The 27918-nt window shown below is 35.2% G+C and overlaps 1 protein-coding gene across 4 annotated transcripts in view; it reads left to right on the top strand.

Moving 5' to 3' along the window:
- Positions 1-27918, top strand: part of LOC106883669 (uncharacterized) — a 313977-nt gene that overhangs the window by 155067 nt on the left and 130992 nt on the right. The window lies entirely within an intron of this gene.

The following is a 27918-nucleotide window of genomic DNA, read 5'->3' on the forward strand; positions in this document are numbered from 1 at the left end:
AACACGCGGAAACGTATATATGTATGAAGTGGAAATTTTTTAAAAGCTGATTTTGTTGACTTTTTAGCGCCAAGTGACTTTCGCTCAACTAGAAAAAACATCTCTTTCTAAAACATTCTTAGAAATGACATATTTTCCGTATCAAATGATGACAAAATAATACTATCCGGCGAATTTAATGTCAGGTTACTGTGAAAGTAGCAATCATGTTCGTGTTTGAGTGACTTCAATAAAAGCAAAAGATTAGTAATCAATGCTCTGTTTTTTTATTATTTTTTTATCAGAAGCTCAAGCATAAACTTAAGAGCTCTTTCGCAAAGAAAATAATAATATCATTGTTACCAGGACATCCGATCACCATAGTTTACTTCTATGAAAATATTCCTGAAAAATTTGAGCTCGTAGAAATCAGACGTTCATTATACTAGGAATTACGCAATCTTAATTTATCTAGGAAAGAAGGGTTATTTTAAGCACCATAAAATTAACTTAAGAAATATTCAATACTAACATAGAGAAAAATTAAAATTATCATTAAAATAAATTTATGTGTTTATATATGTTTTAAATTTAAGCTAACGGTTACGAAAACCCACTTGTTGCATAACCTGGATAGTTGGAGAAGAATTAAGCATGTCTCCAAAACATACATATAGAATTAAAAGTAAAATTGCTATTTCGTAGCAATCCTTATTTTTAAAATTGTATATACGAAAAATCAGTACAGAGACAAGGTAAAGAAAAATAAATACATAGTTGGAATTAGTTTGACTCAGTGGAAGCTGGGATATAGAAGAAGTATGTTAAACGTTTCACGTACACACCCTTCTTCAGAAAGTACATATCGGATGAATACAATAGAGAAGAAATTGGAGAAATTGAAACGCACGTTTACAAAGGCGCACACGTATGCACACACACACACAGACACACACATACACACACACGCGCACACCCACCCACACATACGTGCACACACATGCACATTAAAAGAGAGAATGAGAGAGAGAGAGAGAAAGAGACGGAAAGAAAGAGAGGGAAAGAAAGAGAGACATGGTGCAAGAGCAAAAGAGAGAGGTAACGTTATGAAATCTATGTAAGTGCCCTGATATTTTACCGGTTTTGTAACGATCGATATCTGTACATAAATATTTATGTTTCTGTAGGAATGAATAAAGAAAATATATAGGTGTTACCAAAAGCCACAATAAAAGCAACATAACAAACGCATACACATATAAAAGACAGAACACTTTCTCACACGTACACAAAAACAATCAATATATGCACACATGCTGAATTATATTACATGCGCTGGATTATCTATAAATCAGATACATAATTAGATCAGTAGAACGAAATATAGATAGATAAGTACTATTGATGTTGAACTTTGGTCACATGAAGTGAACGTTAATGATACATTTTCTATACATTATATAAAAAAAAAGTAGTTTGTACAATATCGAAGATTATGTAACAGAAAATCAATTCCAGTGACTCAAAATTAATCGAAGAGTAGATAGAAGTGCATGACGTAGCTATGTGAAATAACTCAAATGAGCTAATGTTGCGAATGCAAATGCGTAATTTAATAGTAGAGACTAAATAAATACGCCACACACGCACACAAACACACACACACACACACACACACACACACACACACACACACACAAAATTATGACTGCAATTTCCCTTATGAGAACAAAATAATACTAAATCTCAGAAGTACGTTTTAACAATATTCGGATGCAAAGGGAGATAATTCGAAGTATTTGAGAATTGCATTTTCAGAGTTAATTTTTGCGCCAACGAGGAAGTCTTCTCTTCTTTTCTGTCTATAACGTGTATATATATATATATATATATATATATATATATATATATATATATATATATATATATATATATATATATATATATATATATAATTCAATAAGAAGCAAATAATTCAGGAGAAAAATATTTGCGAAGATATTAACTCTATTATTATCCAGGGTAGCAGTTAAAGTCATGATAATAGAATCAAGAATATAGGCGATTGCAGGTCCCCCAAAAGCGTTAAATAGCTGAAGGATTAAGATTTATATTAATCAAAGGACATATTCAGTATGTCTACCTGCTGGAAATGACAGACAAAACTCTTATTTAAATCGCTGAAAAAAAAAAACCAAAAAAAAAACGCTGCTGATAACTACAGAAATCAACTGTCAGAGTGCAAACGGGTAAAGAACATTATTCAACATACATTCTAGTATTACGTACAGAGAAATCATCTGGAGTGACTTACTGCATGAGAGAAGGAAAATGAATTAGATGTGAAATGAAGATGTTACTCGATCGAGAGTGAGGTTAAGTGAGAACCGATGTGTAATGTGTTGAAGAGGATGGTGAAAAGTTGCCTTAGTATACGTAGTAATGCACATCGAATGTCCTCCTGAATGTGATCAGTAAGGCAACAGCCAGTTTCCCCATAGTTAAATGTGTCGCAAAGATTTTAGGTAACACACTAAACGATGCTCGAAGATGTGCAGTAGAAGTTTTGGGCACTACGTTACTCTGATCTCGCTGATGATTGTACTAGTGTTAATGAATTCACAGGCGTGGTATTTCAGTGGGAGCATTGAAAGTGCATATTTTAATGTAACTTTTCGCTACTCAGATTTTGTTTAGGCCGTTGCCGAGGCTGGGAAATGTATTGCGGGAATGATAAGAACTGTTTTTTTTCTTTTAGTTAGTAAGTAGGATTTGGAAGGTGCAGATGACAGCATGTGTTAATGGGTTCAGGGAAACTTGAAGTTGAGGAAGGGTGGAATATGTTCTGTAAGTGTACGTAAAAAGGAGATAGGGGTTCACAACAGACTGAAGGTGTCCACAATTCAGCAAGAATTGTCGTATTCTTTCGCATCGGGACTAGCAATATCGGCGGAATCGAAAAAAAATGAGGGATTAGGATAACAAATTTAGTGTCCTAAAGTAAAGGGTGTTCCTCAAAGAAGAGGGATGTGAAACTCTGCTCCTTTCTTTTTATTTCTCTCCGCTTATTTTTACTCTGAAGAAATATTTTGTTATAAATAATGGCTACTCCAAAACCAAAAGCAATTTCAACTCTGCTCATTCTCTCTCTTTCTCTCTCACTCTGTGTATATATGTATAGTTAAAGAAGTAAATGCTAATTCGATATGATTTTCTTAAATTTTTATTACATTTAGATAAAGTAGGTGCAACTTAACTATATCTATACTTCCAGCATAAATACGAATATTATAATCTTTAAAAATGCTTCACATCGAGACTACATTCTGTTGAAAATTAATTGCCATTTAGTATTTAGTCAAAAACTTGCGTTTTGTATGGAAACAAAAATTAGTTTCGTTTATACTCAACAGTCTCATTTACACACAACTCTATTTCAACCTAGTGAAATGGACTATTAATTTTCACTTATCTTATTCGAAATGATAGACAATCATTATTTCTTTGGTAAAAGACAGAGCCCATTTGTGTACAACAGTTCAAGATATATTCTGAAAGTAAGAATATTTCATGGAGGAATAATCGTTCATCAAACATTCACAAAATTTAAGTTGGCTCCACAGTCAAACAACATGGACTATAATAATAATAATCTACTCATAAGAACGGAGTAATGATATTCTCCGAGTCGTCTAAGAACAAAATTAAGAAACTGGATTGTGTGATGTAAATCCCCAAAAGCAAAACAAAGTTTGATGTACGCTAGAAAATGTTTAAAATACTACATAGAAATTCATAAATATTAAAATAGCTGCAGAAAACACAAATATATACATAAGCAGAAGTTCTTTTACTCTTTCAAATCTAATGTATTTGACTTTTCTAATTCCATTTCCTATGAGACTGTATTCTGTAGGAAAAAGATACAAAAAAAATACAAATAACAGTCGCAACATTGAGAGAAAAACCAAGAAATTCTTGTTTTTGTTGTCGTTGTTGGTGGTATTGTCTTTCGTGTTTATTGCTATTAGTTGTTGCTATTATTATTATTATTATTATTATTATTATTATTAGAATTAGTATTATGTTTTAAACAATTTCAATGACTCTAAAATTTAAGCAAATAAAAATTCAAACAAAAAAGTTTCGTATCATTGTTTGGAAGTCAATGATATGATATAAAATGAAGGAACAGGAATGAAAAATACATCAATGTGTCTATTTTAGTCATTTTTGTTTTATCCTTTGAGCATTTTTGTATGTTTCCTTTCTTTTGAATGTGTTTGCTCAATCATAAAAGTAATGAAAAATCTTAATATCTATCAATCATATACACACTCTCTCTCCTCTCGGTCTGCCACACTCTGTATTTGTCGCTTTGACTTTTCTCTCTCTCTCTCTCTCTCAGTTTATCTATATCTTTAATCTCTCCATACATTATATAGACGATCCAAGGATCCGAGTTTAGGAAATTTGTAAGCTTCAAACACTGTTTAACAGGTGGAGAGAACACGAAGTGGACAGTATAAAATAAGAAACAATAGCAATTTATTGGCATCGTGAGTTACAAAATTTTCCCCATCTCGAAGTTCCGACGAAATTCAATAAACTGATAATTTCTATATAGTTCACAGTTAGCAGCTGGAGCTGCTACAAGTGCGAATAAAAATTCCAAATTGAGGGAGCGGGACGGATAAAATGCACGCAAAATTTGTTTTTTAGCTAGCTGAAGATTATAACGTAGTAGTTATGCAGCTTGCAATGTTCAACGTAGCAAATCATCAGACTGCAATTACCTTAATGAAATGAAAGTTACATTGTGACTTGCAATTGCCAAGTCAGTTCCACTGCACTGGTGCGTTGAACTGAATGGAGAAAACAGTGAGAGAAAATTATTAAAAGATTTAAAGTCAAGAAGTGTGTCAACGGGAAGGATGGGATCAAAATATACAACAGTGGGAATGGTTTAGATTTGAGGAGTATGAATTAAAAAAGAGAGGAGGGGAATAAAGAAGAAGATAAAAGGGAAGAGAAAATAATTGTTATAATTAAGGGAAAAATTTATGGTCATACATTTTATCTAGTTATTCGAATCCAGTCATTCGAATTAATAAGATTAAAGAAGTGGTGTGCGCTCTGCAGGAATACATGGTATCAGTACAACCGGCCTGCCTGCCTAGATCACAAAACACATACACATCCACTCGTCCTCGCAAATAAACGCGCACATACAAAAACCGCACGCACAGACAAAATATGTAAATAAATTCACACGTAAATAAACGCACACAAACACACACGTGTGGCTAAAGGCATCACACAATCGTATATATATATATATATATATATATATATATATATATATATATATATATATATATAATCGTTTATCTTTTACCTGTTTCAGTCATTACACTGCGACCATGCTGGGGCACCAGCAAGAAATTTTTTTACTGGAATGACTCGACGCCAGTACTTGTGTTTTGAGCCTGGCACTTATTCTATCAGTAGATTTGACCTATACGCTAAGTTACGGCGATGTATACTCACCATCACCGGTGACGGGGGACAAACACAGACAAATTGACACACACACACGTACACACACACACACACACACACACACACACACACACACACACACACACATATATATATATATATATAAAAACAAATAGTAAATGAGTATATGCATATATACGTACAGGTATGTGCATACCGACATCCACCTATATGTATAGGTGCATATCTGGGTACAGGACATTGCAAACAAACGTAGACGAGAACACACGAGCCACATAGAGAACATCTCCTTCATCAGCCACCCACGTTTTAACACCGGCGTTTCGACGAGCTATATATATATATATATATATCGGACTTCTTTCAGTTTCCGTCTATCAAATTCACCCACGAGGCTTTGTTCGACCGGAGGATATAGTAGAAAGAAAGTTGCCCAAGGTTCCACGCACTGGGACCGAACCATGAACCATGTGATTGGTGAGTAAGCTTCTTACCACACAGCCATCCTAGCGCCTATGTATATATCTATATGCATGTGTGTGTGTGTGTGTGTGTGTGTGTGTGTGTATGCGTATGCAAGTGTGCGTAGATGCAAGGGTCAATAGTAAGTAAGAGGCAGTCTGAAGCAGTCTGGATGGTGTGTGAATGGGTGAGTGTGTGTGTGTATGTGTGTGTGTGTATGTGTGTGTGTATGTGTGTGTTTTGGCATGCGGGCGTAAGATATGTTTCTTTGTTTTTTCTATCCATTAATCTGCCTAGGTATTAATTAATATGGAAATAAGATACATTTGTGTGTGTGCATGTGTACTCGAGCGTGTGCGCAATATAACTCACAGGTTGCATATATCTGCATCATAAGTTTTATATTCGTAGACTTTATGTACATATGCAGCATAAAATGTTTTCTCTCTGAAACTTCCTTCTGAATAATATACATAAACTCCAATATATGCAACGTAACTAACAGTAAAATCAGGAATTACATGAATTACATAAAAAACAACTGCAATCATTCCCACCAGTTAAAAGTAAAATAACACTATTACTTGTTTCGATACACACTGTCATTAGTATAAAATTGATCCAGTAAGAAATTAAAAGTTCAGAGCAATGGACACATAGTACATGCACCAATCACCTAGTGACAGCAATAATTCTATCAAATTACATTTAACATTTAACACTTATAGAACAAAAGTATGAATGTAATCGAAGATATAATAGACATGATCCCGAGATATGCTTCCTCTGCACCACAGAATAAGTCGACATAACAGTTTATCAATCCCAGAATTGAAACTGTAATTTCACGTTGCATTTACCGTAATAAATGCATTTTTCACTGGCATGAATTACGTGCAAGTTGAATAGGAATTGATCTAATAGTATAGGACATTGGTGTAGAGGGATGGCAAACTCTCTGCAAATAGTGAAACAGACAACAAAAATCGATGTACCCAACAATTTCACTAATTTCAGTCATACAGAAAACCAGACAGATACCTCTTACCGATATTGGATAATAAAATGATAGAAGAACAATACAATTTGCAGAAATTGGAATAAAACACCTATATAGACTCATACAGAATCAATATGTTCGGCCACTCGCATTTAATGTAAACAGTAAAATTGAATGCAATAGCGAAATGACCAACAAGGACAAAAGAACCGATTAATTAGCTAATGAGAATAAACAAGAGAAAACTTATAAAAATCAAAGGTAACATATGCAAACATTTGACGAAAGTGAAAGACATCAGGTAGAGAAACTAGATATAATAAACGAACAGACAAAAATGAAAATTGAAGGTCTAGCCTATGGGATTCAACATAGAAAAGGTAAAATTATGAACCTTGTATAACGGAAGCAATTATTAGAGACTGTTCAACACAAACGACGTAACAAAATGAGTGTGAGATACCGAAACATTATTTTCCTCAAATATAGTGTGGACTCTGCCTCCCGTCGAGACAATGGAATCCAGTTAATATACTTTCACACGCATTCAAAGAATACTTACTCGTGTCTTCAGAAGATGTAAGATGGCAGTATCTATCTATCTATCTATCTATCTATCTGTATGTATATAAAATGTGTGAGTTATGTACATATGAATACTTACAAACATTCATATATGCATATATATATATATATATATATATATATATATATATATATATATATATATATATACATAATAACATATATATACATATAATATATATATATATATACATATTTACATAATCCCAAAATAACGAGGAACAAACACAAAAAACAACAACGCGAGGACGTGGTACATGCAAAGTATTAGCAGACGCCCAGGGAAAGAAAGAAGGGTCCCTTTACGTTTCGAGCAAAGCTCTTCTTCAGAAACAGAAGAAAGTCCAAGAGATAGGAAAGACGGAGGAAAAAATTCGCCAGCGATTCACAAGTGGTTACATCTTGAGCCGTATATATATCTATATTTTGTATTACGTATATATATAGCAACATGTTATGTCTAAAGAAATGAAGGGCAATCTACAGTGGCAGCTGAACGACATTTATATTTCTGAGCAACCCCATCACCAAGCGGTTTTTCAGCGTGTTTGCTCTTTTTTTACCAGTGATTGTTTATAATCCTGTCTTCTGCTACATCACATAATATACGTAACCGCTGAAAATTTAGCGGCTACGTAATCAAAATCAGACAAGCTATTAGCGTCTAGTATTTTCAAATTTCACACAGTAATCGTTATATATTTCTGACATGAGGCACACTCATGATATGAATAAAAATTAAATATAATGTAAATGGTTATCTATTAATTGGAGTAACCAACTTCACGGCGGTTATAATGTTGGACCTCAGCGGCATTTGAAACCACAGCTCTACGCTGGATTAAATGCTATTGTTACTTGCTTTTACTGAGAAACATTCATAAGCATAGATGTAAAAGCATATCTATAAAATCCCCGAAATACACACAAACATACACGCATTCATAAATAAATAGATTTTATATACTTAAGATTTTGTAAATATTTGCATATGTAGACTGCAATAAAAGGTGAAGTAGACACTGTATCAAATATTAGCATATTGAAAGTAATTAACTTTTTCAAATAATTTCTATTTACCAAAAAAGAAGAATATGTTGTGCTTATCTCAAATTACTATGTCGCTTCTCGTCCGTTTATTTAAACTGATTCTCATATTTACTTTCATAAGTAAATTATCTATTGGTATGTAATAATGGTGAGGATTCAGTGTAGAATTTGTACATCTAGCAGTTTCTACATTTTGTGGTCTTCACAATTTCGCTCGTATTACAATCCATGTCCCTAGATGTACACACCAGTGACAGCTATTCTGATAGAGTAGAAAAACAATATTCACTTGATAGATGTAGGCTGAGCAAATGTCCTGTTATATTGCACCGACGCTATTTTCAGCCAAATTGCAGAAGCTATTTGTAACAATACGAACTGGACCGCAGAAACCTCTGTGAATTGACTACGACGGACACATTTCATTCTTGTAAGGGAGAATATAAATAAATTATCATTATCATAACCACTGTCTAGTCAGGTATTCTATCGATTTAATTATTATCATTCTCGCAATAAGAACATTGATCTATCAATTCCTGCATCTTAAATTCATTATTGGTGCAGCTGTTTCGTTGTATCACTGAAATATTCATTTATCTTCTATTTACGTCACTCATTTCACAACATCATTGAGAATAAATATCAAGGGAAATGTAAAGTTCCACACATCTATACCAAATATTAAAAGATGAAATATGTCTCAGAAACACTGAAATACTAAATATATAGCAGAAATAAAAGAGTCACTCAAGGTCCGAGAGTTTCGTGAATTGTCACTTATCAGGATACAGATTGAACGTCTGTGTGGTTATATAGCTGTTGATAAATATATACAAATATTTCCCAATGGAATGTTGTAGAACCATTTATAATAATGCCCATTATGTTGTCCAATATACAAATAAATAAGAAAGAAACAAAGAGGGAAAAGCAAAGCAAAAACAAATATTGTGCATAGCATCACACATGCATAGCCATACTTACATATGCAAACATACGCATATCAAAACGAAAACAAAGCCCACAAACATGCCTATATATGATTCTAAGTAATTTGACTCCTGGTAATTTCACTCGCGGTATTTTGGCTCAGGTAATTTGTACCCCGGTAATGTGACTGCCAGTTAATTCCACTCCCGGTCATTTCACTCCTAATATTAGGAAAAAAGGGAAATAAAACGTTAAAACTCATTATTATTTTTGTTGTTGTTGTTGATGACTTACAGTTAACTGAAAGTTTCGTTTCAGCCCCCTTATTTCAGTCATCCATTCGAGATCCATTCGAGTGTTTTATTTAAAGCGTTTACATGTTTACTCGTGAACCATCCCTGCTTCATTCGTTACTGTTGTGGATGGATTCCGATCACCCCCATATGTTTAAAAGTGGACTGTCACATTTGCTATAAATAAAGAACCGTCGAGTTATCAGCAGTTGATTGGTAAGGAGTTCACATTGAACCGTGTAACGCCATGTAATAGCAAGTCTCGTGCCTTCGTGTAAATACTTCATTAAATTATTTATCCAACTTACAAGGATATAAAAGTTACTTAAAAAGGAATTATAAATACACCATGCTTCACGTTTTAAGAGTATCTGCGGAAGGAAAAACTTGTAGATGACATGAATTACATATGAGAATGAGAGGAAGAAGAAAAGGAAGAAGAAGAAGGAGGAGGAGGAGGAGGAAAAGAAGAAAACTTTCCACTGCAGGGAAAATGCATGAAATTTGACCTATAATCTCCCCCAAAATAATATCGAAATTCAATATTTACCTGAGATCTAGAAGGATATTTAACATCACTATACAATTACCATTCTTAAAAGCTAAGAAAAAGTAAGAAAACAAAATCTTTTGAATTTTTTTCTTACTTCAGTTAACATTTTAGTAATAGCAATATATACTGCTGAATTCATATCTTCATTTCCATGTCACGTGATTACATACTCTTGACTTTATTCATATTGATAATCCTAACCTTTCACTAATTATTTCGATTGACCTGAATTACCGGTATATTCACTCGAAAAGCATCGACAAGAAAGTGTTTATATAGCATTATTAAGATAAACAACCGCAGTGCTATAGACGAAAACGATGAGCAAATCGAGATAGAGAAATGGTTGAGGTTAATATGTTAGTTAACTGTTTAGAAATTAAAAATAATTCGCTTATAACATGCAAACTGTAAATGTTAAATACATTGAAACATCTTCCTGTTGCAGTGTATATTTATACACGCACGCGTGCGCGCAGACACACGCACACACACACACACACACATACACACGCACACCCACACACGCACACCCACACCCACACATACACACACACACACACACACACACGAGTGAAGTAAATAGACACACCATAAAATGTCGTTTCATTTTTATTTTAACTTGAAATGGCTTATATTTTTCATCAATTGACATTTTTAGGTTCCAGGTTCTATATGTAACTATTTAAATATGCCACATACAAATGAAACATTGGAACAGTCTGAATTTCAAGGAGACTGTATTGTAGGTCAATCTGAAAGTGGACTTAGTCAACGTAAAATCATAGAAAACATTGGCCCCCCCATTTCCTTTGTTAAGAGAAGCGTGGAGGATTATCCTCGTTGCAAGTCTTCTGACATAGCAAAACATGCTGATAGCTCTCAGGTATCTTCAAAACCTTTGCCTACTATGGCAGAGCAGCAAGAAGGAAGACACTTCTTCAACCAGCGAGTATAAAACGGAGAAAAGAACGGGCTAGTGAGATAGTGGAGAGATCACTAACATTTTCGAACTTTGTCATCTTCTCTGATGAGTCTAGATTTACTGTGGGTGAGCGTGGGTCGGGAGAGTCTGTGATCAAGAAATTGATGTGAAAAGTCTGCAGCCAACAATGAAATATGGTGGTTATTTTGTGATGGTCTGGGGAGCAATTTGGAGCAATGGTCGATCAGAGCTGGTGCAGAGTGAGGTAAACATAGACACAGATAAATATGTGTTCATATCGGAGAAAGGATTCCTTTAAATCATCTCCAGTGGTAAAATGATTGAAGAAGACTCTCCTTGCCATACAGCTAAACAGACCAAAGACTGGTTGGAAGAGAATGACATTAGAAATCTTCCATGGCCAAACCAGTCACAAGATAAGAACCCTATTGAACACATCTGGGACATAATGGACAGAACACGTCGTAAGAACAAAAAAGCAGCTTCAAATGCAGATTGTTTTAGATTACTGCATGAAACATGGCATGAAATTCGGTAATAGAATATTCGTCATCTGATCAGCATGCCTAATAGACTACTTGCGCTGAAAAATGCACAGGGCATGTCTACTAACTATTCTTTTCTAATCTAGGCACAAGGCCCGAAATTTTAGGGGAGGAGGCCAGTCGATTAGATCGTCTCCAGTATGCAACTGTTAATTAATTTATCGACCCCGAAATGATGAAAAGGCAAAGTCGATCTCGGCGGAATTTGAACTCAGAAGGTAAATTAAGACAAAATACTAAAGACAGAGTATGGAGTGGAAACATCCTGGCTCACCAGGGACGAGGAAATTGAAGACTTACTCTTCTGCTGGAAAGGTGATGCAAACCTTTTTTGTGGGAATAAAAAGGGCTTATACTAGAAGACTACCCGGAAAAGGGGTGTACGATCAATATTGCAAGATACAGTGCTTTACTGGCCAACACACCGAAGCCAGCAATTCGCACCAAGCGCCGAAGCCTATTGTCGAGGAAAACTTTGTTGTAGCGTGACAATGCACGTCCACACATGGTCGCTGAGACCGTTCGAACCATTAACCAATTATGCTAGAAACCTCCGATAAACTTCAGCACCTGACGCACCTACCGACCACAGAATTCGGATCACAGTTCTCTGATGCATATTGATAGTGGAACGACCATGCTTACACTGTAAAGCCAGAAATAAAAATAGCACGATCAGGCTCAAATTTCGATCACCTGACGAAAATATTACGAACTTCAAGCACGCATGCGCAGAAGGAAGTGTGACAATAATAAAGGTATGTTATGCTGAAAGTGCAGCCAGTATTTGACCTCCCCTCACATGTTATACACAAACGCACACACATATATTAATATATATAATATATATATATATATATATATATATATATATATATATATATATAGATAGATAGATAGATAGATAGAGAGAGATACATACATACATACATACATACATACATACATACTTATAGATATATATGTATATGGGTGCGCGTGTAGCATGTGTGTGCGTGGAAATTCATATATATGTACATATGTAATCTATGACAGTGCTTTGTATATATATATATATATATATATATATATATATAACAATTACACCTTGAACTTCAGGCACTGGGATAAAAGGAAAACGACCAAATTATCCAGTCATATATGTTCCTTAAAAGATAAAGGTGTCAGTTAAAACATCCATTGGAAGATCATGGCCCATTGTAAGCCCTACACCAACGGCAGTGGAAAGTGCGGTCGTTGTGATATGGAAAGATGGCTCTTCTAAATTCAAGACCTGAACCTTTAGGATCATGTCCATATGTGGCTAAATATTTGTTACGTTTTGGGTCCTCCCGAGATTACAGATAGGACTTGTCCTTTTATATTGCGTCCACGTACAAGCTTTTATCTCTTTATACTCTTTAGTTGTATTTCTTATGTATATTTTATATATTTTTTTACATATCTATAGGAATATTGTCTTATAGGTTTATTGCTCATATATTTTTTACACATATTTTTTTTGTATTTTACCTCCCACCCTGCATTTTTCCGTGGGTATATAGGCGTGTATGGGTTCTTTGTGCGCGCGTGTCGATGTGTGCGGGTGGGCGTGTATGTCCGTATATAGACGTGTGTGTGCGCGTGCATGCGAGTATGTGTGTATATAGACGTGTATATGAACCGTTTTTTCTGCGTGCGTGTGTGTGTGAACGTTTGTGCATAAATTATTTTTTGGCGAATGTGGGGGGGCGCCTGTCTGTGTTTCAAGCGAGTGTGGACGAGCATATGCACATAGGCAGATGTATGTGTGTTTGCGTACACGCATGTGTATGTATGAACATGCGCTCATACGTGTTCGCCATGAGCATATTTACACCTTTAACTTTTATTTTTTGCTTATTTTTACACGTTTTTTAAATACATTTTTCCATATTTTACCTTTAGCCCTGCCTTTTCTTGTGCATGTGCGTATATTGACGTATGTATGAAGCTTTTTTGTGAGCGCGCGCGTGTATGTGCGATCGTGTATGCGGGTATGTATATATTTTTTATTTTTGGTGAACGTGTGGGTGAGCAAGTGACTGATCCAATTGAGGGTGGATGAGTATATACATACAGGTACATGTACGTGAGTGTGCGGGCGCGCAAGTGTATGTATGGAGATGTGCGCTTATGCGATCGCTATGAAATTTTTTACTCCCTTACTTTTACTCCCCCCCCCCAATTACTTAGTGGTCATTCTAATATTTCTTTTGTCTTATAATATTTCTTTTGTCAATCACACAGTAATTTCCCTTTGTTTAACGATCATTTTCATAATATTTTTTTGCGATAGCCCGATAACTGAAGAGATGCCGTCTTGGGTTTCCGCCCCAACATCCGAAACTCGCAGTGCTATCATGGCTACCGAATAATTGTGACATATTGTATATATATATATATATATATATATATATATATATATATATATATATATATATACTTTTCTTTCTTTCTGTTCCTCTCTCTCCCTCTTTCTCTTTGTGTATGTCAATAATTATACAACTCCAATTGTATGAATGGATTTATCATGCGCTGTGCCCTTAATTGGTTGCTAACAGAAAATCCATAATGATCAATAAGCTACTTTTTAAATATTGCTTTTTAATTAGTAGCTGTTCTATAGTGCCTATTTATTGATTTTGTATATGCTAGATGCCAAACAGTTGTCATAGAGTCGTAGATTGACGTTATAATTTGTGAAGTTGTGTTGCTACAGTTATTCACTGTGAAAACAACATCTATTTTAAAATACAGCCAGTGAAAACCAACTTGATAATGACCTCATTGAGAAGCAATGTAAAATCACAGTTGGATATTAGAGAGTTTATTTGCTCTAAGTTGGCAAAATAAAGAGGGTACGTAGCTTGTCAATATAACTAGATGTTGGTGGTCATAAGCCAGTTTATACAGTTGATTTATATCGTAGAGTGTTTGCGCTTTGTTGATTCAGAATCGCTCGAGTGTCATTCGGATTTTTTCTGCTTCATTAGGATCTGAGATCGAATCCCGTAGAAGTCGATTTTGTCTTTAGTCCATTATTGAGCCAATAAAATGAACTGTAAGTGAAATAGTCCGTGCAATGCACTCGCCTTAATCACCTGAGTCGCCCTTCTGAGCACTGAAGGATTTTAAGAAATGGATTGGTGAAATCGTTATTTAAGGAGCTTGTAAATATGAGCAGCCACATTTAGTTTTAGTCATGACATAATTACAGAGTATAGAGAATAGAAAGGGGACAAATCGATCATTCAGAAGCGGTGTGTAGGAGATGAGATGGTCAGCTTATGATGTAATAATCTCGACGACCTTTTGACCGAGTTAAGAAAGAGTGAAATTTGTGAATAGATTTATGTTCGTATATTTTTCATTATTCGTGCTTTGCTTGAACTGCAGGAAGTCAGATATATTGTGGAGATATTTGTTACTAGAGTTTTATATTACACATTGCGCTCTTCAAAGCATAGTAGGGGAGCCATGTGTTAAGAGGAATTATTTGGGGTTTCGATAATTCACATTTGGAAATATGGGTGTTTCGTCCAACATCCTCAAATAACACTTATTACAGGACCTTTTGAGCGATATGTGCTACTCGACCTGAAAAAATTCTGATTAGGCCCCCATCAGTGCTGTGCTTGAAAAACATCGAAAAGGCAATAGGTCGACAGTTACAGGCCGATATCGTACGTGCCACTATTGTGGAAATCATTGAATGGAATAGTTGCAAAGTCAATGTAGGGACATCTGGAAAAAAATGGAGTACTGCCACATGAGAAGAATGGGTGCAAGCGTAAGTACAGAGATACTAACGATTAACTCCTGGTACACAAAACTGTACTTAGAAGAGAAGGAAAACTAACTTAGGCATGGCAAGGATGAATTATTGTAGGGTGTACGATATGATCCCACATTCTTGGATTATGGAAAGTATGAATCTATTGTCTATTGCATCGAATGTTGAGCGATTGGAAAACATATGGCGAAGTGGAAAACGGAAGTGACAGCACATGGAAGGAGTTTAGGGACAATAGAATGAGGAGAAGCATCTTCCCAGGGGACTGCTTGTCTCCACTGTACATGTTACCACTAACACTGATACCGAGGAAAGCAAAGGCTGGGTATGTATTCAAAAGCCGCCAACAAAATGTCAACCACTTATTATACATGGATGACCTCAAACTTCATGGTAAATTTGAAATCCCAAGTGAGTTCCCTTGTTGATACAGTGAATACTTTCAGTGTTAATATCAGAATGGAGTTCGGATTGAAAAAGTGTGGAGTGTTAGTCTTGAAGAGAGACAAAATCAAATGTATGGACGGGATAGCAATACGTAAGGCAAGGTTGTGAAGCAGATAGAAGAGGCGGGCTATAAGTACTTGGGGATACTGGAAATGGATAAATCGATGGAGAAAGAAACGGCAGCAAAATTTAAGCGGGAGTACTGGTGGAGACTGAGATTGAACCTTCAGTCGAAATAAAAAGAACGGAATAAGATTGAAGCTATATTAATAATAATAATAATAATAATAATAATAATAATAATAATGATGATGATGATGATGATGATGATGATGATGATGATGATTTCGTTTATTTGCCACGAGGGCGAAGGACGAGGGGGACATTACAGAGACAGACATAAAATGTGGTAGTTTACATATAATACTGAAATGATAAAAGAAAGACAAATAATTTATACACGGTATGCACTAGAAAAGAAGGGATATATGCACAGCAAACAAAATTGAAAACAACGGGCTGGAGATGATAGAGATGTGGCCTTCCTAATACAGGAACACCTCTAGTGATAATCGAGGAAACCCACTGTCCGAGATTTCCATGAAACTCTATGAACAAGCACCCTCTCCAAATCTTTCTCTCCGACTCACAGGTCTACACATTTTCGCAACTTCTCTTTCTTCATTAACCACGAAGGTTTACATTAAGAAAGACATTATGGACAACAAGAAGACAAAAGAAAAAATGTGTGTTAGTATGTGTGTGAGCGTGTGTTGTGAGGTAGCGACTACAGCGGCAATGGCAGTCATGATGACCATGATCATGATCATGTCACAGTGATGACAACGACGGCGTTGATGTCGGTGATAACATCAACGACCACGATGACAACAGTGATGATTGCTGACTCACACACAAGGTTACTAAGTTAGTGTGAGGGTCAATAAAAGAACTGTACTGCTTTATTGATTCTTTTCTGTTTTTTTATCGATCATTGAATGATAAAAGATAGAGGTGACCGCAGTGAGAAGATGACTCAGGATATAAACGAATGTATCGCTCCATCGGTTCTCTAGATCCATTATCCTTATAGCATTAGTTGAAGCTGCACCAGCAGCAGAAGCGGCACCAGCAGCAGCTGTAGTGGTAGTAGAAGTTGTGGTGGTGGTGATGCTGCTGCTGGGAGGATGAATGTGTTTTTAATAGAATTTAAGTATCCGAGAAATAAATATTCTCAGGCATTGGACATAGAAAACTAAATGAACGACAGTAAAATCCTTGTATTCAATCCATCCTTAGGATTTTAGTAGAATTCAGTGATTTTGATGATATTTGATTGGCAATATTTCCTATAAAGCAATCAAAGCTTCATCGATCATCAACTGTATCCACTTTTCATAGATGTGAAATCTCCATTCTATCACCTGGAATAATGATATTTCCCGGACAACCAAACTTCCTCGAACATTTTATAACAGGATATCTTCTTTTATCACTCTCATTCATTCCATTATGTGTTCCAGTTCAATGCCTGTACTTATGCTGGGGTACCCACATTTATAGTGTATAACGTCTATCGGGGGATAGGGAATCAATCCCGGTTTCCTGCGTGACAGGCAGGAACACTTACAATATGTCACCGAGGAGCAACTTTTGTTTATAAATATTAGACATAAAATGTGGTTGCAAGATTTGCTAAAAATAATAGCCAAATCTCATATCACATGCTGCCCTTAAGTCATGAGAGAATTTCTATGCAGTCGCTTACCTTGGTAAATAGTAACCAAATCTCTGTCAAATCATAGCGTACTGGCTTAGAAAAAAGAACACATTTGATGATGTGTCCAAGATACACTGTATTTGAAAAATATAAGACAGTTTTCTTGTATACACATACATATGCACACATACGCACACGTACACGGTGACACATAATTTCCCCCCCCCCATACCCACACAGAAGTGGTGATGGTTTATTTGCCTCCCCGTAACACCCAAAGAATAGATAGTATAAGCACCAAACTTAATCGGATAAATATTGGGATCCATGTATTCAGCTAAGTCGTCAGGGCGCAGATCCCCGTTTGACTGCAGTCAAATGCCTAAAATTATTAAAAGGTAAATGTTATAGTTGGAATGAAAACGTTTGCTCGATAGTCTGTTCAAACTGAAGAGATTTGTGGCTAAACAATATCGACATGGACGAAGAATTTAGTAAACTAAGATATTCTAAAACTAAGACATTCTAAATAAACTAATCACTCTATCTACTTGCCACTCAAATAATTTGGTAGCTATCTCTTCCTTTTTTCTCCTTTAAATCCAGATAATCAAGTGAGCATGATTAAGTAGTGGAGTATAGTAATCAATACACAGTAATGAAGATGACAAAAGGCATTAAATACGCTATATATTACCCAGAATAGAAATTAATAAAACGGAACTTGTCACATGTGTTCACTCAGTAGATTACGCCGAGTGCTCATATGATAATTTCGTTAGAATACTGGAAATTACGCGGAACATCTACATCTGATATAAACTAGCATTGCTAGGTTTTAGTGTTGTGTATCATCTGCATTAAGTGTTATTACTGGAGACATTCTACATAATCCCATGATCTGCCAGAAATAGCAACCAAAACATCTCTAAATTTGCACCCTACCATCATAAATTGGAGGGATATATTAAAAAGATATAGCTAGAAGAGAACGATGTCTGAAAGGGGCGATAAAATGTCTTTAAACAGAGCTTGACTACAGCTTGAATACGACTGTCAGGGAGGTATACAAGAGCAAGAACAACAACAGTAACAACAACAAAAGCAATGACAACACGAACGTCCCTTATATATAATACTGTTTCTAGTAATATTAGTTTCAAATTTTGGCACAGGGCCAGCAATTTAGGAGAAGTGGTAAAGTCGATTAAATCGACTTCAGTGCTCAACTTAATGTTATCGAGCCCGAAAGGATGAAAGGCAAAGTCGACCTCGGTAAAATTGGAACTGAGAGCGTAAAGACGGATAAAGTGCGGTTAAGTATTTTGTCCGGTGTCCTAAAAATTCTGTCAGTTCATCGCGCTATTCTCCGGCAATATTGCTGGTGATATTTGTCGTTATTTTGTCAAACACTTCGTGTGTTTGTTATTTAGTAACGAACCATAATCGATTGCCATTTGGTAATGACATGTAAAATGCAAGGGAATTTTACAATCCACCACATGAGTGCTATTTATCCAGTTAATTCCTTAAAGTAATGAAATGCAATGTCTCCATCGAAAAAGCTTGCACTGATATTAAGTGTGTCCACTGAAACAGTTATTTGACGAAATCCCTCGGAGAGACAATTTCTCTTTCATCGTATTGTCAAAAGGGGAAAATGGCGACGATTGTGATGACAATGTAGTCAACAATGATGATCATCATGATCATGATCATGATTATGACCATTATGTTAATAACGATAACGTTTATGATGATATCACAGTAAAATATCCATTTTTCTCGACTTCAAAATATTTTAGCTCTTCTATTAATGGTTTTCAGACAGAAAAAGGAAGAAAAGAATTGAAAATAGGAAGAAAGTGAAAAGAAATACAGTAAAAGAAAACAGAAATATCCAGTTTCAGTGTAGAAATCTAATTGCAATATGTTGCAAAGAAAAAAGATGGAAGATATCAGAGTGTGTATATCAAAGAGTGATATGATAATAGACAATGTAAATGTTAAACACATACGTTACACACACACATACATACATAAATACATACATACATGCATACATACATACATGCTTGCATACGTAAATACGTGTATACGTACGTATGCATATGTGTACATACGTACATGCATATATGTATACATGCATGCATACACACATACATACATACATAAACACTTATACTCGTATATGCATATGAATATATATATTATATATATATATATATATATATATATATGTGTGTGTGTGTGTGTGTGTGTGTGTGTGTGTGTGTGTGTGTGTATATATACATATATATAAGTATATATAGGCATATAAATATGTGCATATACATACGTACTCCTATATATACTTATATATATATATATATATATATATATATATATATATATATATATGTGTGTGTGTGTGTGTGTGTGTGTGTGTGTGTGTTCATGTATATGTATGCTTGGAAATATGTGGGTATGTGTGAGAGTGTCATTGTATATGTATGTGTAGATATCTGGAACTGTACAAGAAATTTTGTACGTATGTGCATGCCGTCTTATATCGGTGTTTTCTATTTAATAAAGCTCGTCCTTTTCAATGCATCCATCGTATTTTCGAATTTTATCTTTCTTGCACTCCCCTTCTATATTTAGCGTTCTTTCTCTGTCCCCCTCTCTCCCCTCCCTTTGTCTATCACACAGACGCTGTTGCTCTCGATCACAACACATTCTGCTTCTGTCAGATTATGAGGATTGGCCAATTCTTTGCTTCGTGAAATTTGTTCGCAACGCTTGTTTCTGTGCTCCGCATATCAAGGTAACTGCTTGAACAACATCCAACCGTTATATGGATATGTGTTCCTATCTACATCTCTCTCAAGAACCTTCTTTTCCTTCCATTTTGATTTCCCTCATTATTTCTGTCTTATTTTATATATCATCGTACATTGATTGCTTTCTCTATGAAATAAACCTGTCTTCCTTACAAGTAGCTCTTCATTTGCATTCCTTATATCTCAAGAATTATTGCTTGAAATTCTACCTGATTATAATCCACAAAAACTTATCACTCTCTGCTCTCCTTTGGTTCTTGACCGTTCTTGGCTTTGTCATCATCAGCCTTATTAGCTCACTTTAGGTATTTGCCACTGAGAGGATTTTTTGTCAATATTATTATTATTGAAGATGTCGCACAGTATCCAATGTTATGAGGCTGTAGTCTAAAGATATTGTGTGTACAGGGCGTTTGTACTGTGTGCCAAGTCACTACAAGAATCTCAGATAAACAGTACTTTATGCAGTTTGCATGCAGTTCCAAGTAAAGCCGATTTGCAATAAGCTAATATTTTAGGGTATCTCTAAAGTGCCCAGATATTTCTTCAGGCTTGCTGGTATTGATGCAATCAGCGAATAGGCTAAGGTTTAATACAATGGACAAAACAATGTCTTCTGAAAATTGTTTCAGGCGGCAAGCAGGCAGAATCGTTAGGACGGCGGGCAAAACGCTTAGCGATATATTGCCCTTCTTTATGTTCTGAGTTTAGATTCCACCGTGGCTGACTTTGCCTTTCGTCCCATCGGATGCTTGTATATAATATAGATTTGTTGTGAGCTATAAAGATTGCTCACAATCTCCTAATATTTCAGCTTCTGTAACTATATAGCCTGCTGTTAAATCCTAGTGTGCATATGTTTACGTCTGAACAATTTAATCTACAAAAAATTGTCAATGTGCACAAATGGACAAAAGCGTAGAGTATATGTAACATACTCTCGGATACTCCAGTACCAATAAAAAACGGCATAAATGTACATCAAATGCCTATAAATATTTATCAAAATATGCATATATACTCAAAAACTTACATATATATTCCTTTACACTTTTACACGTTTCAGTCGTTTTACAGCGGCCATGCTTGTGCACCATGTATTCATATATGAACTCTTGTACTATTCGTATGAATCTGAACTGAATAGTAGTTGATTTTGAAAGGTGAATATTGCTGGCATGAGTGCTGGACAGCGTAATTGTACAATAGAAATCTCAAACATCCTTATGAGAGTATTCCGGCGCTTCATTTCCGTCGTCTATTCACACATTATTATTTCTTGGTTTAGAAGTAACATCTGCTATATATTTCGAATAGTACGCAGTATCTAGGATTAGAATATAATGAAACATACTGCCGTTCATTAAAAGGAAAGTTATATCAATTACCAGGCTAAAGCAAATTCAATAGATATTGCTTCACCATTCTACGTCTTTCCGTCGGTTTGTTAGTCTGTTTAATTGCTACAAAGCTCTCTCTCCCACTGTCTCACTCTCAAAAGCATACACGCGCAGCCACAACGCTACACAAGCATATATATGTACATACGTACGTACGTATGTGCATACGCCTATATCTCTCTCTCTCTCTCTAACTATCTATCTATCTAGCTATCTGTCTGTCTGTCTGTCTGCCCGTCTGTCAATCTATCTATCTATCTATCTATCTATCTATCTATCTATCTATCTATCTATCTATCTATCTATCTATCTAACAACCTACCTATAAAAGAGTCATTCTATTGCACAAAGAAGTTGAAACTGAAATGGGATTCGTTTAGATTTTTCTAGTTAAAATGTTTTTAAGACTGAACCATCTTCACAGGTTTCTCTGATTTTCAAATGTTCAGATAGAGAGACGTAAATGCCTTGCTTCTGACTGGAGATCAAACATTCTCTTGGTTTTATAGAGAGGACATGGCTCAAATTAGTTAATACTTCGGATACTGTTTGATTGGCCGAGGATGATCACAGGATCAAGCTTGTAAATTGTTGTAAGTTCCCTGCTACATCCGCTCTTAATTGTCACGTGACATTATGTTAGACACGTAAGTCAAAGCTGTCACGGTTGAGTGAACGTGTTTGGTAACAGTCCCTGACAATCAAATCTATCTGAATTGAATCTATCAAGTGTGGTGGATGATATATATAGACAGATATAGTAAATTAAATTTTGAATTAGAAGCAGCTATAATACCGCAAAGTTCATTAATACCACATTCTTACCTGCGGAATTTCTTCTTGGAGAAACCCTTCTAAGACGCCACGAGCTAAAATAATACTCAATATCTCAGAACCAGGTGAAACGATTCGCCCCGTAAACGAACGCGAACGGTGGCTATGGATATTTTGCTGTTATTATATTTCAGCTCATCTGTACCGCTCATTCGAGTCACCTTCGAGATAAATTCGAATCACTGGTCTGAGGTATATGTTGTAATAGCGTATAGTCTGTCTGATGATGTCAATCAGCACCACACGTAAAACAAAATAATATTTTGAATTCTAAGGGGATCAAATTATCGACTTGTTTTTCGAAATTTGGGGATCGTGCAAAAACTTATGATATGTATACTAGAAGCAGCAGTGAGTAATTCTTTAGTTTCAAATCAAATGATTTTTATTATAGCTTGATATCTATCTTCGTTGATAGATAATTATTAATATAGAAATATATGCAATGTGAATGAATTTCATAATACGTTTTATGTATATGAAACTTATGGGCGTATTTAAATACGATTTTTCTCAGACATGGTTGTTTATTATTACGAGCAACTGAGGGAATTTCGTGTGCAAATCTAATAATGCCCCATTCTGACTTACATGGTTCATATTCATTTTTTACGAGCACACGAATACCGAGAATGAAATCATGCGTGTGTAACTTAACATGTTTTGCCAACGTTGAACGCGAATATGATATTTGCTTTTGGAGTTCGTTTTCTGCGAACAACCTCTCCCTGTAGGCGAGGTGTTTTGACAACACATGCATCACTGCGGCATAAGCGAACTCTGATACACTAGTGTTTCAATATAATTACACATCTTCACTCAAAATCACATATTTTTCATAATCAATGATTAATATGTTACCTTTTAAAATTAGTCATCTGGTAAAGTTTATCATCAAAAGAGACTACAAATCTCAAACTTTACTGAGTTTGACGTGTTTATTCAGTTTATTCAGTTTAATTAATTCTTCAGTAATATTGATTTATATGCAATGATTCCCTGGACAATTAAAAAGAAGTACCAGAGACATAAATGAAACCCCAACACCCGATTGAAATTATTCTGACTGATTCTTATTTTCCTTCCAGGGAAATATTGCATTTGTAAAGTTGATGTCTCCAATAAAGTATTCGCTAAAAATAGTTTTTGTCCAAATCCGGACAAGCTGCTTTAATATCTGAGATCCTGATTTTAATTTTTTACATTCGAACGAACCCGCGGCAGCTACCATTCACGCTGTTATCACACCTATCGTTAATGCTGAATTAAACGCTCCAAACCAGTATCACTGATTCAATTCAAAGAGAGTATCTTCCTTTCATTACTCAACTGCAAAAATATAACAGCAAAATCTTTATCTCGATTCACAGTGTGGAAAGTAAAAAGGGATATATTAAATGATGTTGACACTGATGACCTTAAGATCTTGGATGACATAGATATGATTGGAATGTGTTTGATCACACATCCAATCGATCAAATTTGAAATGTGATTAAACAAAACAATGTATTAGTCAGACGTTGCGAACAGTCATACCTTCTACAGATCAGTACATTATATATATATATATGTATATATATATATATATATATATATATATATATATATATATATATATATATATATATGTACATATACATATATATGTATATATACATACATATATATAGATATATATGTGTATATATTTATATATGTACATATATACATATATGCGTATATATATGTATATATATATATATACATATATATATGCATACACTTACGCACACAAACACACACACACACACGCATACACACACACACGTATATATATATATATATATATATATATATATATATATATATATATATATATATATATATATATATATATATATATATACTGACAGACAGGCGTAGATAGGTAGATAAATAGGTAGGCAATCAAACTGCGAAACAGGTAGAAACACAATTACACGGTGAAAGAGGGGATAATAAATATGCATAATGTTTAATGTGAATAGGAATCTTAGCGGAATTTTCGGAAATGGTATATTGTTAAAATCATTCACGAGTCCATGCTTCTTTTCTCTCTATTTCTGTATTCTATGAATAATTTCCAATATTTTCTTTTCACATATTATTAATGTCATTTCAGGTTATATTAGAATTTAAATATTATGATTTTTAGTCACTTTATAGATATCCCTAATATATTGGCCCGATATTTTCTTGCTCTCAGCAGCTAATTATTGATTATATTTTCTTTCGAAATGTACCGTGATGACTTCACAAAGAAGCTTATTCATTCCTGCTATAAACATTTTAATGGTTATTTTCAGTTTAGTGAACTGTGATAAATGACTGATTTCATATATTTTTTTATTTTATTTCTAATGTTTGGACCAGTAGACGTGTTATTGATCGCATGCAGATGCGTTCAGACTGAGGTCTTTCTGTATATGTTGGATTTAATTATGATCTGTTTTTCATTTGTTTGTCATTTCTTTATACATTGTAGCTGTCCTATTGATTGATAATTTAATAAACCTGGTGTCTTAGTGTGGTATGTCATGTATTTGTAGTTTGTCACATTCATTGTACTCTATTGGCATTTAGGCTGTTTCCAGTTATTTTGTGTTACCCAGCAGCAATAGAGTTTACATGCTGCATATGAGTGGTGCGTCATATGCTTCAATGACATCTTTCATTTTTATCGTATTTGCAGAATGGTTGTGGAAGAGTTGATGGTAGTGAGGTATTTGTATATGTGTCCATGACTGTATATGTGGGACAGAGAGGGAGAGAGGGAGAGAGAGAATGACAGAATGAGGCGCAATCTTCCTTTGCACTTGAATTTTACTTTATCGACCATGAAGTGATGAAAGAAATGTTGGTCTCGGTGTAGTCAACCGAAATAAATATCACAGGGCACTTCGAGGCTCTAAGTGGTCTGCCGATTCAAAGCCATTTAAAGACACGAAAGAACTAAATAAATAAAGCAGCATTTGATATCTAACATATAAAATATAATACATAACTCACACTGCTTTATTGTAACAATATAAAGTATATTGAATATAAAGTAGTTATATAATTAACTGCATCATTATGTTGTTGGAGGAAGGCGGCGAGTTGGCAGAATCGTTAGCACGCCGGGCGAAATGCTTAACGTTATTTCGTCTGTCGCAACTGTCTGAGTTCAAATTCCGCCGAGTTCGACTTTGCCTTTCGTCCTTTCGGGACAACAAAATACGTACCAGTTGATGTTATCGACTGCACCGCCCCACAAAATTCATGTTTTGTACCTATAGTAGAAAACAAATTATGCAGGTGGAGGTATATAATTACAATAGATACATTTTTCATGGAGTCACTAAGTATTAAAGAAACTATGTGGTCATTCTTCTTGAAAGAAAGAAAGAAAGAAAGAAAGAAAATGGGTGGTGAGGACAACAACGCTGCCATGTCTACCGTTTTGCAAAGAAAAGTGGTATGCAATAACATAACACTGATTAATAATGGTTGACATTGTGCTAAACAGTAAGAGAACCAGCTGCTACTTCCTTGTAAATTTATAACGTACGACTGAACATATACATATATATATATATTTCGTTTTGAGAGTTGTTTTGCAAGATTTTTTATGTGAGTTCGTGTGTTGAAGCATATTATGTTGTGTCTGGGAAGAGTCATTCTCTTTTAGTGCCTTATAATCTAACACTCACCGGTAAAACTTGCATTCATTTACATATTCATTTTTCTTAAATTTTCGGTGCGTCTTGCAACCTTTTCAGCTTGCGTGTTGCAATCTTTCTTATTTACTAATGGGGATGTTTAACTTATGAGGACGTACTCTTGTATTTGTCTGAGGGTTGGGTCCTTTGGGTGCTTGGATAGGAAATATACGTAATAGGTAATCATACTAAATCATACTGAATAGGAAATATGCCTAGTAGATAATGATACTCACATACCCATAGTTTATATTTATATACAGGTACAATAGTTAGTATGTTGGTATGTAGATACATGTATGTATGTCTGTGTGTGTGTATGAATATATGTATATACACATGTATGTAGGCAAATGAATATGGAAGTAAACAGATAGACATACTGATAGATAGGTACATAGGTAATATAAACAGACAATCACAGAAACACACACGCATACGCATATGAAGACTGAAACACATGACCATATACACACACACGTTACTTCTCGTAAGGACAATTGGAGACACACATCCACACATATGAAGATAACACATCCATAATACAACATATGTACATTCATGGATGCATGCATACTTACAAACGCACATATATGCATAATACGCAAACGTCATTACGGTATTATCTATCGATGAGACATGATATTGTAGCTGAGGAACTGCATAAAAAGATCTGTCGGAAGGATAAATCTGCGGTTAAAAAAATAAGAACCCACAGTATGGAAGACGCCATAGCCACTTACAATAAGAAGGAATGGTGGTGGAATATCCAAGGGAAAACCTCCATAAAATGTAAGCGTTGCTGTGTGGTAAGAAAATTTCTTCCCAACCACATGGTTCTGAGTGCAGTCCCACTGCGTGGCACCTTGGGCAAGTGTCTTTTACTATCGCCTCGGGCAGACTAAGGACTTGAGAGTGGATGTAATTGAGAGAAACTGAAAGAAGCCCGTCGTATATATGCGTATGTGTGTTTGTGTGTGCACGTGTTTGTGTTTGTCCCCACGCCATCGCTTGATAACTGATGGTCTGTTTACGTTCTCCAAACTTAGCGGTTCGGCAAAATAGACCAATAGAATAAGTACCAGGCTTACAAACGATAAGTTCTGGGGGCGATTTCTATCAGACGAAGGACGATGCTTCAGCATGGTGACAGCCAAATGGCTAAAGAAGGAAAAGAATACTAGATCTGAAACAGTGATTTGGGACAGTGAAGGGAAACTGTGTACAGTTATGGAACCAGCTGTGCAGCGGATGTTAAGATAAAGCTAAATATCCTCGTGACAGAAAATATC

This window comes from Octopus bimaculoides, chromosome 8, assembly GCF_046866305.1.
Source record: "Octopus bimaculoides isolate indiv1 chromosome 8, ASM4686630v1, whole genome shotgun sequence".
Lineage (NCBI taxonomy): Eukaryota > Metazoa > Mollusca > Cephalopoda > Octopoda > Octopodidae > Octopus > Octopus bimaculoides.